General features: G+C 37.4%; 1 long non-coding RNA gene across 1 annotated transcript in view; it reads left to right on the top strand.

Annotated features, from left to right (window-relative positions):
• Positions 1–468: 468 nt before the first annotated feature.
• The window catches only part of LOC139080986 (uncharacterized), a 70,876-nt gene continuing 54,729 nt past the window's right edge, over positions 469–16,615 (top strand). Inside the window, exons 1-2 of the long non-coding RNA XR_011535899.1 lie at positions 469–697; positions 7,170–7,276. This is a non-coding gene — a long non-coding RNA (uncharacterized lncRNA). The remainder of the gene's footprint in view (positions 698–7,169; positions 7,277–16,615) is intronic.

The raw sequence follows: 16,615 nt of genomic DNA, 5'->3' as shown, positions 1-16,615 counted from the left end.
ACTGCAAAGAATGGAAGGAGGAAAAGAGAGAACACAGAGAGATACAATTAGAGTATCTGAACCAAAGGAATGGGAATAAGAAAAGGAGAAAGAGAAAAATAAGGAAGGAAGAAGCAAAATGGGCTTAAATTGTGTGCTTTTGGCAGTGCTGAGGTACAGTAAAACAGACTGTTTCTAGCAAAGCTGAAATGTTGGGCTCTGGCCAAATGGTTCCATCCTAGTGATCTTTAGATAGCTAACTGTGTCTGCTCAGCACAGACCAAATGGGCAAATAAATAAATAAATTTTTAAAGACCAAAAAAGAGACATGAGGAAAAACAGCCCAGTAACGGGGAACTGATCAAAGGCCCCCTGTCCCTCATTATGGCCTGCGGGTAACTTGCTGTTCCAACCTGCAGCAGCCTCCTTCCCCGCCCCAGCTTCCTAGGGGGAAGGGGACAGGAATGATGATGTAGGCCGATAACTCTAACATTCCCTCCTCCCTGCCGCCAGCAAAGCTCAATGAAACAGAAGGAAACTAGAAGGCCTGGTGAGGAGATGGCCTCAGGAAAAGGAGGTAGACTGGCACTAGCCAAGAACTGCTGCGGTGTCAACCCACAGAATGGCCCAGGTTGCCAGAATGGTAGGGGACTTTGCTGTGGCAGAAGAAACTCCATGGTTACTGACTCTTCTCCCTACTTCTTTTGAAGACTTCCTAGTGAGTGCTTACATTTGCCACAAATCTTTCCTGGGGGTCTCTTATCACCTATAACCTCAGACTTCTCTGCCTTTCTTCTCAAGTTGTCTCTTGACCACCATACTACCAGATGGGTATTGTTGTTCTTGAACTCCTTTCCCCCAGAGTAGATGCAGGCTTCTGTCCTTATTCCCCAAGACACAGGCAGCACCAGACTGTGGTATTGTTCAAACTTTCCTAAAATGAATTATAATGTAGGAAAAGAAAATCTTTAAACTGGACACTAGAGAGGACTGCTCCCAGAATTTATCTACCATGCCTTACTTCCTCAGGTCATCATGTTGCCAGATAATGTTTCTTTCTGATCCTTTCAATCTTCAAAAAAACCCAGCACCCCAAATCCATCCCCTAAACCTCACATAAAAGAAGCCCGCTACCAAAACTGCACAAACAAGCAGAAAATGACTCACTTAGTTCTTCATTGTTCATTCCAGATTAAGATTATGGTTTTAACTTTTTATAACTGTCAAGTACATTTAAATAATTTTCCCTCAAAACAGAGCCCACACCCTCAAATACGATTTTAGGCCTCAATTTCCAGAGTACAAAGAATGAGGAAAGAGTTGAAGTTAGTTTTGTTTTTTGTCCATAAAACCCTCCATAAACCCAGGTTCATTTCTCGAGCAAGTACTGGAGTGCCTTCTCTCTCTTGATAGTAGTCCGAGCATATACAAGGAGTGGGCAGCCTGCCACGGAGGTCAGTAGATCTCTTCAAACCTAACCATTTCAGAGCAAACCACAGAGGCATTTTCCTACTACACATCCATCATAGGCCAATCCTCTTTCCCATCAGCTATGTCATCCCCAAACCTTTAAAGTTAATAAATAAGGAACAGAAGAGTACATCTTCACAAAATAGGTCTATTGATGGTAATTGTTCATTGAGAACTGGCACGACAGAAAGAAGTCACAAAGATTTGAGCTCCAATATGAGCTGTGCGATTTGCTGGCTGTATGAAACTGCTGGGTCTCTATTTCTTCACCTTTAAAATGGGGACACCGTAACCTAGTTCACAGGTGTATTGTGAGAATCAAATGCCTACTATAGGCTTAGCATAGCAACTAGCACAAAGGCAGAACTTCATCCACTTTAGCCATAGTTTCTTTCTGATGAAATATTTTCTCTGAGCTTGGAAAAAAGCAATAAACTGAGGGCTTTAGATGCCACCATATAAATAACACCACACTTGGAGGTCTCTTCCTCCCCTTGTCTTCTTCAGGAGCATAGTTTATCTAACAAGAGTGACTCCCAAACCTATCAAGACACTTTTAACTTTTGCTGACCGTTTCCATTTAGGTTTCCCCTTGAATCACTCTGGCTCGACTTTATAGCCACTCAGGCTCAATATCTTAGTACTGTCATTGACATGGTTTCCATCTTCCATTATCACATCCAGTTGTCACATAACTCTGTTATTGCTTCCTTCATGACAGCTCCAGACCCATTCTCAATTCTGCATGCTTTTGGTCTCTTTCCTTGTCTTGGTCTTTATCTCCCTCTTCTCAGAGGCTTCTGCTCTCCCTGCTCACCTTTAATATATTCGGCATCCTGTAGCAAGAATAATATTACAAAATATTCTTTGAAGGCACAATACTCACCTGCATAATTTTTTTTCAAAGACTTCATAACTAACAGGATGAAGCCTAAATAGCTTGAGTTAGCATTCAATGACTGCCATGATCTGGGCCCATTTGACCTTTCCACACAGAAATAATCTGATTAGTGCTGGCATAAGGGAAAGCATAGGGAGTTGGAGGAAGCCAGCAAAAGGATACCTAACCCAGCTTGTTTGCTGCAAAGAAGGTGTAATCTGAAGATTAAACAGACATTAGCCAGGCAAAGGGTGGAAATGTAGGAAAGAAAAGTGTTTGAACCAGAAGGAAGAGTGTTCATTTAACCCATATTTATTGAGTGCCTATATTATGACAGGCACTCTGCTAGGCACTAGAAATGTCACAATGAATAAAACAGATGGAAGGAAGTCTCTGCTTTCATGGAGCAAATATTCTGGAGACAGACTATATATATATTTAGTCACACACACACACACACATATATATATAATCAGGTAGTATGAAGAAAAGTAAGTAGGTCAAGAAGATAAAAAGAAGATAAAGAGTGATTAAGTGGGGTGCTATTATAGACAGAATCGTGATGATGTTTGGACAGAGCTGTGAAGGAAATGAAGGGAGTCATGTGTAAATGTAGAGGGAAAGCAATTCAGGCAGAAGGAATCGCAAATGTAAAGGCCTTAAGGTGAGAGTGTGCTTTTTCTGTTCAACAAAAAGTAAGTATACTAGTGTCTGGAGCAAAGACGTATGGTGCTTGTAGGCCACAATAAGGACTTTGGAACACTGGCATAAGTACAAAAGGGATAGATATAGGGATAAGATAGAGAGAGAAAGAAAGAAAGAGAATGGTGATCAGTAGAACTGCAAGTAGTTCAATTTTACTGTAGTGTGTGTATAGGAAGTAGCCAGAGATGAGATTGAAAAGAAAAGCAGGGAGCAGACATTACTGACCAGTGAACATGATAAGGAGTTTTCCCTTCATCGTGCCACAAGCAATATGAGGAAGCATTGAAGGGTTTTAAGCTGAAGAGTGACATGATTAGATTTGCACTTAAGAAAGATTACTCTGGCAACAGTGTGGAGAGCAGATTGAAGTGAGGCAAGAGCAATGGGAGACCAATTAGGAGGCTGTTACAACCATCTGCGTGAGAGGTAGTGGGGGGTTACAAATGAGAGGATATATCTGACATACTTAGGAAGTAGAACAGTCAAGACTTGGTGTTCAATTGGGTGCGAGGAGTTAGTGATTAGGAAATGGCCAGTGATGACTTCCAGATTTCAGGAAATAAATAATACACTGTATTGCTACTTAACATTCTATGGGTTTCAATTTTGTCTTCTCAAAGCCCACTGGCCAGAACCTATGTATCACAGCATATATTATGATCCTCCCTTATAGTTAGCCCCATGCTGGAAATTTATAATCTCAATGAAGGGATAAGATAATTGTGAAAACTAGTATGTTTGGGACCTCTACTCAGTGCCACATACTGTGCTAAGTGTTTTATATACTTTATGATATTCAATACTTATAAGCACCTTGTGGAGGGCCTATTTCCATATTACATATAGGGGAAGCAAAGCTCAGACATTCAACTCACTTAGTGTCAAATAACTAACAAACGGAAGAGATAAAATGTACTATATATGAAGCAATAAAATTCTAATGCAATGGCTGTGTAAATTGCCTTGTAGTTTTAGAGGTTTTAACTTTTCAACCTGAAGGAGTAGCTATGCTAGAAGCCATCTGTAATCTTTGTGAAGCAATAAACAGTGAACTGTATTCTTACAGCTGATAGGGACTTAGATTATGCGAATCACAGGAGGCAGTTGGCTTTCTTATCTCCAGTAGTCTTTTTTTGGTTTGCCACAGGATCTGATATAAAAATACATTGTGTACAATTTTAAATGTAGTTTCTCTAAACTTTAATAAATTTATTTTTAAATGCTTCTTACATTTTTACCATACCAGCAAGATAGGGTATTGATTCAACACATTAACTGAGTAGGCCTCCTCTATGCAAGATTCTGTAGACTACGCAAACACACAGGAAAGAGACGTTCCGTCTTCTCTCCATCTCAGAGAGCAAGCACTATAAGGTAAGAACTATCTGAGAGACAGTAGAATGTAGTGATTAAGCATCTGGACTCTGAAGCCAGACTGCCTGCCTGGGATTGAATTCTGGCTCTAATACCAGCCCTCGATATAAAGAGAAAGCACTGTGACTTGGTGTGAATAAGGAACAGTGAAGAGCTCCCTTTGATTAGAGCATAGGTTACGGGAAAGGTACTTACAAAAGATAAGGGTCAGAGTACAGGCACTCCTGAAGGCCAGCCAAAAGGCCTTGGACTTTATTCAGAAGAACAGAACCAGTGTTGCAACCCACTGATGTGTTGAAAGTAATTTGTTACCTATAAGAGTTGAAGTATCAAAGTTTGCAAATGATTTACCTAAAAAGAAAATCAAGTAAAGTAGACTCACGGTTATCCTATAATAAGACGATCTTCACTAATTTGCTTTCTGATGTGCTTTTTTGAGCAAAAGAGAAGGTTGGTTGGAGTTATAAGCTAGCTTAATAAGAATTACACATAATTCTCACCCTTATAATTACCCAGTCTTATTCTTGACGTATTCTATACTTGGTGACCATGATTATAAGGACTTCTGAGTTGCAGCTCTGTAGTTACTTAAGTTTTTCTTTTTTACCTTATACTCAAGTACATTCCTTATTAGGAAGAAATCAAAGATAGATAAAGAAAGCATGCCAAGCACCCCTACATTTACTTTGTACATGGGTGAGAATGAGATGGTGAATGCCTCTGTTAATGAGAACACAATATAGGGCAATGCTTAGTACATAGTAAAGGCTCATTGAATATATACTGTGTGCAAACACAAAGGTGATTTTAGAATTTTAGGGTTCAGTTGAAGTGGTAATAAAAGCAATTGCAAACCACAATGCCTTGTTGTAGGGAGTGTCCAGTCATAGTTTACTTGTTCAACAGTTACAAACAAGTTAGAGACATTTCAAATCAAATTCTGAGCAAGTTTCCCAGAAGCTGATGGGTTACTTCCATCAATTTTGTTCCTCATTCAAAAAAGAAATCACTGGAAGTGATTTAAAAACACTAAAAGTTATCAGGTAAATCTATTTTGGCATCATTCAAAATAGCCAAGTTAATTCAAATGGCTGATTTCATTACTCACAGTCTTGTATCAAGTTTCTATGAATAACACACCAAAAGAAATTTGAAGTAAATTTCCTTCACTACCCTGCAGAATTTGTTTGGGAGTTTGCCAAAATCTGAGAACGTCCATAAGAGGTTATCATATATTGAACATTGTTTCATGTTAGAAAAGGGGATTAGGACTTCTGCTGTGATCAATAGGAAGCCATTGGTGGGTTGCGATCAGAGATGAAGTGTGATCAGTGGGTTTAGGGTAAAGACTTCATCAGAGGAATGTATGTAAGGCAGATTAGTGTAGGAAGAGACCCAGAGGTTAGGGATATCAAATAGAGGAATGACTGCTGTAGCAGTCCAAACTTAATGGCCTAATGTAGGAAAAGAATAAAAAGATTTGTGAAATCTTGGCAAGGTATTAGGTTCAACTACATGAAATTGCTGCTATCCAATGCTTTCTGTTCTAAATAAATAGAAATTGCATATGGCTTGACCTAATATATTTAAGACTTTTATTATGTGCCAATCACCATTTAAGTGATTTACACATATTAAGTCTTTTAATCTTCAGAACAACTCCATGAAGTAAGTACTCTGTTTATCTTCATTTCACAGAGAAGGAAACTGGGATATAGAGACATTAACTTGGCTCAGGTCACATGATGCTAAGTCAAAGAGCTTGGATTCAAACCCAGGTAGTCTGGCCCCAAGGCCCACAGTCAACTCTATGTTATAGCTGCCTCTGTATAAATACCTCTGGGGTGGCTGTTGTGAATAAGGGAGTAGAGAGGATAGATCAACTTGGTTTCTTTAGCTATCTTTTCTTTTGACATCTTAATTTATTTTAATTTGCAAAAGTAAATCCACGCTTATTGAAACCAATACAAAAGCTTATAAAGAAAAAAAGTGAAAGTCACACTAAGCCCATTTCTCAGAGGTAGTATAGTGTGTATCTTTCCAGGTGTTTTCTATGCCCATAAAATTAAGTTTACATATAAAGATATCAATATACAACTTTGTTTCCTTCACAAAAATGAAATCATACAGTGCAAATTGATTTTCAACTTGCTTTTTTAACTTAATATACCTTGGGAATCTTTCTGTATCATTACATAGTTCTACTTCAATTATATTAGAGTTATCATTTTATTTCATAGGATGGTTATATCAAATTTTCTAAATCAATGCTCTTTTAATGAACATTTCAGTTTTTCCATTTCCTTCTGTTATAAGCAATTTATGTATATATATGTGTATAGATATAGATGCCACTGTTTCTATAGGATGAAATCTTAGAAGTAGGGTTCCTGAGTCATAAGGTATCCATATAGCAAATGATTATAAATGCCAAATAACTATCCCAAATCTCTGCCAATTAACATTCTTACCAGCAGCTTATGAAAGAGTATGTCCTTCGTCACCCTCTTCTTAAGCTCAAGCAATAATGGTTCCAGACGATCACAATCAGGCAGAGGGCTAGTGTCCAAATCCCATGAGGAACAACTGAAGAATATGAGACTGCTGAATCCGGAGAAGAGAAAACTCAAGGTGATATATTTATGGTCTTTAAATCTCTGAAAGAAAAAAGAGACCAACCTAATGAGAATATCCCCAAAGAGCAAAAACTTCAGGGAAGCAGATGTCTGTCTATTTGGCATAAGATAGTGCTTTTTAACAGGTTTTTCCTGAGATGGAACAGTCTATTTCTGAGGAGACTGGGCTTCCTGTTACTGGAGATATACAAGCAATGGTTGAAAGACCACCTGACCAATTATATCAAAACTGGTAAGTGGAATTGGATTAGAGAAAATTTTCTACCCTTGTTCTGCCATGAGAGTCTATTAGAAACTACAAATTTTGAAGTGGGGGAGAGAGAAGGGGACCAAAGTGGTCCCTTTCCCACCCAAAATCATGCACTGCTTTGGGGATGATAAACCCGGGGCCCCTAGTACTGCTGCGCCTCTAGTTAAAGTTAAATTTCTGAGTGAGGCCTGCTAATGTGGAGCCTATAATAAGAAGAGAGAGGACACATGGAGACAGATCTACTGTGCTTTGCCAGGAGGCCAGTAGGCATGTCTACACACTGCAGAAAACCTTCACCAACTTCTCTTAGATGTTTTCCCAAGTCAGTGTTATGGGACAATTTACAGGCTAAAGGACTCATCTTGAAGGAAGCCAAAACTTTATTGTTTATGCAGAATGGCAGAAGGCTGACTAAGCCTGATTCTCTAAACTACAAGTCCAGTTCTGCCATTGGCTGGCTCTATGACCTTGGACAAATCCCTTCAGTACTCTAGGCCTCATTTTTTCCATCTGTACAGAGAAGGGATTGCACTACATGTTCTCTATTTTTTTCCAGCTCTGATGTTCTGTAAAACTCTGTTTCTTTAAGTTAAGTACCCCTTCTTCATGCTTCTATGGAATGCTGTTCATACCTCTATCAGTCCACTTACTGCTCTGTACTGAAATTCCATTTACTTTTTCTCCCATTGAGCCATGAACTTCTTGGTTTAACACTTAGTAGGCACTCAAGTCAGTGTTTATTGAAATGAACTTAAACTTTTTAGGATACTACATCTACAGGTCTTTGCCTGTAGACAAACTTAAAAAATGATATTACAGAGCCCAAGGGGATTCCACTCTAAAGTCCTACTTCTTTCTCCCTATGTCCCTCAGAAATGAAGAAGTGAAGGCAGGGAGGAGTAGTGAGAAGAGGCAGCAACCCTAACAGAGGAATAACTTCTTTCATCCTATGACATCATGTTTGCTGCCTCTTCTTAGCATCTCTCAGTAATTTGAGCTAAAAGTTCCCTTTTCCTTTCTGGAGTTCCTGTGGAGTCAGTTGGGATCTTATTTCTGAGGGCTCTCATTAGGTGTTTTACTCTGGCCTGCCTTGCAAACAAAATTCCTGACAACCAATTCACGTCTTCTGTTGAGGCTTATCTATTTTGCCTCAACTTCCTTGCTAAAACTAAGAGAAGATTCTCTTTCATCACTTTCTCTGGTTCAGTCTTCACCCAGCCCGGCATCAGGATTCCTGTTGGGAAGCATAGACCAAGGCTTGCCCTTGCTCCATCCTCTTTTGAGATTCCAGATGTGAAGCAAGTGGTGACAGCAACAGTTCCCTGTACTTTGGGATCTGACTGGAGATAATAACCAGCTGGGGGAGATTTCATTTATATTTAGACTTGTTCCAACCAGAAAGTTAACAGAAGAATAAATAAAGATGGAAGGACAGAGATTAGAGACCATAATTTGGTGAGAGAAACATTTTAAGTTTATTTGCTTTCTAATTCTGGAGCCTAGCCCATCTTACCTAAATAGTAACCCTCTCCCACATAGTCCTGAATACTGAAGAGTGGAAGGGGGACAAAAAACACATCATAATAATGTCTAGGCTCCCTCTTTATGCCACTGCAAAGCTATATATTAGGAATTAAAACAGACTAAGGCAGCACCAGAACCAGGAGGTTGAGATCAGCAAGCTATGGCCTTCTTCTGCCTGCATAATGACCATTCCTGTGAGCAAAAAAGAGGATCTCCCAAAGCAGTCTTCTTTAGGTAGGACACTCCTCTCTATGTTTTCATCTATAGACTTTTAAACTGTCAGCAGTAGAAGGGATCTCAAAGACAATCTAGGCTGCTTGGTTTTTGTTGGTGATAGTGGTGGCAGTGGTGGTGGTTAGTTGATTGGTTGGTTTTGCAATGAAGTCTTTACTTCAAATGAAAATCTTACATGAATCAAAGATCTATAAGAGAAAAATCAGAGCTGCTTTGGAAGAGTTGGGATATTGACCCAGAGCCCACCTTCTCAGTCTCCTTTAGCTTCTGGAAGTGCCATTTGAAGTAGTTCCCCAGGGCTCCAAGGAACATATTTTGAAAAATATTGATCTAGTCCAATTCTCTCATGTTATGGATGAGAAAACTAAGGTCAAAAGCCACATTGAAATTTAGTTCATTTCCAAATCTAAAATCTAGACTTTCTGAATGCTAATCTAAGGACCCTTTTATGACTCCATTCTACATCTTCTTATAAACCTATCCTTAAACTCCTATGGGCTAGAATACTTTTCCCATAATAGCAAGAATGAAAATTGATGTTTCTACTGGTAATTGGTTTTGAAGGAAGTACTGCAGTGATATATTTTGTGATCTATACAATCTCAGATCTTAAAAGTTTGCCAACAAAATCAATACATAATATCAAGAGAAAATATTTCTCTGCCTGAAGAAGAAAGAATGACTTAGTTATAGCTTAATCACTTGTGTCAACACCTAAAGAGATGTGTCAACACCTAAAGAGTGAATCAGGAAGACAGAGGATCATTATGGACGCAGAAAAAACAGAGTATCAGAAAGATCCCAGTTCATAATGTGTATCCAGAGACGTCTAAGAACCACCAGAATCTGAAGGACCTCTAAACTCAAGTCACTAGAAAAATTGTTTCTAATAGGTGGAGATGGTCTGGATACAATATCCCTTAAATTTATACACCTCCTTTTTTTCTGGCTCCTTGATCATTAAACTACCTTCTGCACTTGCTTAATAATTGACTTTTCAGGTGAGAGTTCCCTCCTTGCAGGTTTTTTTTCTGCCATAAGTCGTCCTTTCACTCTCCACTCCCACTGGACAATTATCTCCACTGCCACAGCTTCCATTTCCTCCTATAAGACATGAATCCCGAATCTCTAGATCTAGTTTAGGCCCTTTCCCTGAGCTTCAAAATTATTGATCCAGTTCTCTCCTTCTGTATGTCTCCAGGTCCCACATGACCCTCAAATTCAACCTGTTGAAAACAGTGCGTTAGTGAGCGTCCTGACCAGAAGCAGACAGCACACTCAACATAGGACAATTTGAGCCAGATTTTTTCTTAAAAAGTGGCTACTTACAAAGGGATAAATGTAGGGGAACAATGAGTTAGGGCAATACACCAAGACAATAGCCCTTGATCTGTTACCACCCATAGGGGAGGACTGAAAGAGAGAACAGTTGCTAGAATCTGGAAATCTGGAGGAAGAGACAGTTCTGTAGAGTTGGCCATCTTGAAAGAAGCAGTGTTTCTCAGTTGAGAGAAACAAGAAGCCCAAGGCAAGTTCTCAGAGAGGAAGCCAAGGGGATAGGAATCCTGACCTTACTGTTTTTAATGCAGTTTTCTGATGGTGTCTCCTGTTGGCTGAACTCAGTGGGTACGACAGCCTAGATATGAAGTTCATTTAGGTCAGCCTCTCTGAAAGTAGATTTTGAGGGGAGAATGCAAGATATCTGGCATGTATGTGTCTTTGTGTATGCACATGTACACATTACATGTGTGCATGTGAATGTATACGTGTGCATAGATAAATGTGTGTATATATGTTATATATATATATAAAATTTCTCCAACACATGTTCTTGCTACCCATCCTATATCAAAAGGACACCATTCTGTGGAATGCATGCCAGGCCTGACTTAACCAACATCAGGTCCCTCAAAGGGAGAATGCAGTTCCCTAAAAGAAAGTTCCATGAAACAGTATGCCTATATTATGTTAATAAGTATTCTAAGAAAAATGGAGTCCATGATTAGATAAGTTTGAAAAATGCTGGGTGAAACAAATTTAACGGTGTACTATACTTTGGGACATCCAAGAGCCCCTAATACTCTAATATATATTGTAAATCTCTAAGAGAAAAGTATAATATTTAGCATTAGTTCAAATCATTTAGTTATGGAAGCTCCTTTTGCAGAGGATTTCATGGAACTAATATTCAAAAGAACACCCTTTGAGAAATTCTGGTCTAGTCTAATCCCTCCATTTGACATATAGAAAATTGAAGTGCAGAAAAGAGAAGGAATTTTCCTAAGGTCCCAAATGGCTCAATGAAAGGGCCAGAACTCAGGCCTTCAACTCAGGAATCTCTAGTCCACTGCTGTTTGCACCATATCACATTCACTTACTAGCTTCCCTTAATAATAGCACATTATTGTCTTCTATTACTTTACCTAAACCTTTTTGGATTTTATTTCAATTCCTACTCAATACTACCTTTTGGGATAGCAATTGCCTAAAATTACTATTTGCTGTGTAAAATATCACTTTTTAAAATTTGCCTTAAAATTATCTCTTTCAAACTTTAAGGAAAGAGGCTCCAAGTTCTCTTATTCTGGATTTTGTGACCAAGGCTATTCTCCCTCTCTTCGTGTCTTTCATGATAATGGTCTTTGATTTTTACTCCCTCATTTGAAATTAATGAAATAATGTCATTAAATTGTTTTCTACATTATTATTTTCAGTGATTACATAGTGTTCTAGCAAGTGGACTTACCATAATTTATTTAACCAGATCTTATGTGGTTAAATATTGCCTTTTTATTTATTTGAGATTTTAAAGTTTATTAGCAGGGAACAGTAAATAATATTCTATTATGATTTTGAAAGTTCTCTGTGTCTATGGTTATACTTTTTCTCATTCTTTATGATCTGCATTTATGCTTATTCCTTTGGCTCTCCTTCTTTTGGGTAGGTCTATTCTAAATATTCTCTCCTTAGATTTTGAGTATTTTTCATGGTTATTGAAGTACATAACTTACTTGCAATAAAAATTCACCTTTTTAAATGAGTACATTTCTATACATTTTGGCAAACTTATATAGTCATATAACCACCACTACCATTAAAACATGGAATATTTTCTTTACCTCCAAAAGTTCACTACTATTCATTTGTAGTAAGTCTCCTACCCCCATCCTTAGTGCCTGGCAACCAGTGATCTTATTTCTGTCTCTATAGCTATGAATTTTCTAGAATGTCGTATAAATAGAATCATACAGTATGAGGCATTTTAATTCTAGGTTTCTTTCACTTAACATAATGTTTTTGAGATTCATTCATGTTGTTGCAGTATTTGCGATTCGTTCATTTTTATTGTAGTATTATATTGTATAGAAGTATCACAGTTTGTCCATTAGCCAGTTGATGGTCATTTGGCTTGTTTTCAGTTTAGGACTACTATGAATACGTTTTTTATGAGCATGCATATACACGTCTTTGTGTGGACATATGTCTTCATGCTCTTAGGTAAATATCTAGGAAAAAGATTGCTGGATAATATGTTAAGTGTATATTTAGATTTATAAAAAACTGCGACTGTTTTCCAAGATGGTTGTACCATTTTGCATTTTTACCAGCAACGTATAAGAGTTCCAGGTGCTCCACATCCTTGTCAGCATTTGTTTTTTCAGTCTTTTTCATTTTAGCCTTTCTAGTGGGTTTGTATTGGCATCTCATTTGGTTTTATTTTATTGGAGTTTATTAATGATGAATTATGTTGAACATTTTTTTCTGCACTTATTGGCCATTTATATATCTTTGATGAAGTGTCTGTTCCAATCTGTTGCCCATTTAGTTGCTGTTTTTTGTCTTCTTGTCATTGACTTGCAAGAATTTTATATACAGTCATGCACTGCATGACAATGTTTCAGTCAGCAGTAGACTGCACATATGATGATGGTTGCATAAGATTGCAATGGAGCTGAAAAATTCCTATCACCTAGCTATGTCATAGCCATAGTAGCATTGTAGCACAATGCATTACTTATGCATTTGTGGTGATGCTGGTGTAAACAAAACTACTACATTGCCAGTCATATAAAAGTATGGCACATACTATTATGTACAATGCATTATACTTGATAATGATAATAAATGATTATATTACTAGTTTGTGTATTTACTATACTACACTTTTTATCATTATTTTAGAGTGTACTCTTTCTACTTATGAAAAAAGTTTACTGTAAAACAGTATGCCATGATACACCAGCAGCAGCTTCATATATCTTGTGTTTACCACATCTCTTGATTGCAACATTTTATATTATGCTTGGTTTAAACTCATATTGTTTTGTTCATAATGGCCCGTGAATGTACAAAATTCACTGCTAATATTGCCAGTGAGAGGCCACATCAAGTGATTGACCTGGAAACAAAATTAAAAGTGATTAAGGACTCCAAAGGTGGAAAATCAGTGATGGTTATTGCTTACCAGTCAAGCATGTCACATTCTACATAGCTATGATCCTGAAGAACAAGAACAAAGTGAAAGAAGCTATTAGAGGATCTGCTTCATTGAAGACAATGAGAGTAATAAAATTTTGAGAAAGGCCTATATCAGACATGGAGAAACTTCTAATGACCTGGACTGAAGACAAGACACAGAAGGTTATCTTTCTCAGAACCATTATGATAATAGCCAAAGCGAAAAGTTTGTTTGTGATGTTGAAAGAAAAGGCTGGACTTGACTACAATGTTGAATTTACTGCTAGCTCTGGGTGATTTAAACAAGTCAAGAATTATTATTCATTACATAATGTGAAAATGAGTGCTAAGTCTGCAAGCGCTGATGTGAAGGTAGGTGAAGAATTTTTGGAAACACTAAGTAAGCCGATGATGGAGGAAAATTACTGGTCAGAGAAAATATTCAATATGGATGAAAGCTCTGTATTCTGGAAACGGATGCCTAAAAGTACTTTCATTCATAAGAAGGCCAAGTCAATGCCAGGTTCCAAGGCTTTTAAGGACAGTATAACAGTCTTGATTGGGGGCAATGTTGCAGGCTACAAATTGAAACCCTTTGTGGTATGGCACAGTGAGAACCCCAGGGCCTTCAAGCATACCAATAAGCACACACTGCCAGTGTACTACAGGAGCAATAAGAAGTCATGGATGACCCAGCTCCTCTTCCAATATGCCCTCCTGAATTGCTACACCAATGAAATGTAGAAATTCTATTTGGAAAATAAGATACATTTCAAGATTTTACTTATTGTTGATAATGCTCCCATACATCTTCCTTGTATTGGTGGTCTTAATCCAATATGAAATCAGTGTTTCTTCCTCCAAACACCACTTCTTTGATCCAACCATTGGATCAAAGCTTTTAAGGCCTACTACCTAGGGAGGGGCTTTGCCCAGGCTGCAGCTGCAACTGAGGAAGACACTGATGAAATTCTGGAAGAATTACAACATCTATGACTGCCTCAAGAATCTTGGTTGGGCTTGGGGTGATTTCACCAAGGAGAGTATGAATAGTATCTGGAAAAAGCATTCCAGAGATTTATCCTTGACTTTAAAGAATTTACCAAGGATGACGAAGTTGCAAAAATCAATGAGGTTGTGGTTGAGATGGCAAAAACCTTTAACCTGGGTATGGATGAAGATGACATTGAGGAGCTCCTTGAGGGGGTTCCTGAGGAACTGACTAATGAGGAGTTGTTGGAACTGGAACAGAAATGCATAACTGAAGAAGAGGCAAGAGAAAAATAAACTGCAAGAGAAGAAAAAGAAGAACCCCAAAGAAAATTCACAGTGAAGGGTTTAGAATAAACTTTTTCAGACCTCAAGAAACTCCTTAAAAAGTTTGAAAACATGGACCCCCAAACCAAAAGGTTTTCATTAATAGAGAGAAATGCTTATGGTGCATGACCTGCTTACAAGCAAATCTATGATTAAAAAAGAAACAAACCGAGCAAACCACCATAGACGTGTCTCTTAAAAGAGTGACATCCCCTCAAAAAGAGCTTCAGGCAGGTCCTTCAGGAGAGTTTCCAGAATAAGGTATTGTTATCATAGGAGACAACAGCTCCATCTGTTATTTCCCCTGAAGACCTTCCAGTGGGATAAGATGTGGAGGTGGAAGATAGTGATATTGATGATCCTGACTCTGTGTAGGCCTAGGCTAATGTGTGTATTTGCGTCAGTGAGTATGTGTGTATTTGTGTCTTAGTTTTTAACAAAAAAGTTTAAATGTGTGTATTTAAACTAATGAACTAATTAGTTTGTGTGTAGTTAGGCTGATGTGTGTATTTGTGTCTTAGTTTTTAACAAAAAAATTTTAAAAAATTAAAAATAGACAATAAGCTCATGGAAAAAGAACATAAAGAAAGACTTTTGTACTACTGTACAATGTGATTTTATTTTATGCTAAATGTTATAACAAAAGAAACAAAAAGTTTAAAAGTTTGTAAAATAAAGCTACAGTAAGCGAAGGCTAATTTAATTCCTAAAGAAAGAATTTTTTTATAAAGTTACTGTAACCTAAGTGTACAGTGTTTATTAAGTCTGCAATAGTGTACAGTAATATCCTAGACCTTTGCATTCACTCACCACTCACTCACTGACTCACTAGAGCAACTTCCAGCCCTGCAAGCTCTGTTTATGGTGGGGGCCATATACAGGTGTACCATTTTTAAATCTTCTAATTCATATTTTTATTATACCTTTTCTATGTTTAAATATGTTTGGATACACAAATATCATTTTGTTCTAATTGCGTACAATATTCAGCACAGTAACATTTTGTACAGGTTTGTAGCCTAGGAGCAATAGGCTATACCATATAGCCTGGGTGTGTAGTAGGCTATGACATCTAGTTTTGTGCAAGTGCACTCTATGATGTTCACACAATGATGAAATTGCCTAATGATGCATTTCTCAGAAGGTATCCTCATCATTAAGTGACACATGATTGTATATGTATTTTGTATACAAGTCCTTTATCAATTATAGTTATTGCATATATATTCTCCTAGTCTATGGCTTGCTTTTTCATTTTCTTAACATTTCTATTTGAAGAGCAAAACTTCTTAATTTTGATGAAATTCAAATTTATCATTTTTTTCTTTGTTTGCTTTACTCTTTTTGTGTCCTATTTACAAGATCTTTGCTTAATCCAAGTTCTCTAAAATTGTTTTTCCTTATATTTTCTTCTGGAAATTTTAGATCTTACATTTCAGAGTATGATTCATTCTAAGTTAACTTTTTTAATACGGTGTAAGATAAGGATTGAGGTTGTTTTTTACATATGGACATTTAATTTTCCCAGTACTATTTGCTTTAAAGCTTATTCTTTCTCCCATTGAACTGTCTTGGGACATTACTCAAAATAAATAGATCATATATATGTAGGTTTAACTCTGTACTCTGTATAGATCTGTTCCATTTATCTATATGTCTATATTTATATAAATACCACACTTTCTCTATCACTGTAACTTTGCAGTAAGTCTTGAAATAAAATAGTGTAAGTCCTCCAACTTTTTCTTCTTCATCATCATCGTCATCTTTTCTTTGCTTACTCTAGGC

This window comes from Equus przewalskii, chromosome X (assembly GCF_037783145.1).
Source record: "Equus przewalskii isolate Varuska chromosome X, EquPr2, whole genome shotgun sequence".
NCBI classification, from domain to species: domain Eukaryota; kingdom Metazoa; phylum Chordata; class Mammalia; order Perissodactyla; family Equidae; genus Equus; species Equus przewalskii.
This window is presented reverse-complemented; position numbering and strand designations above follow the sequence as displayed.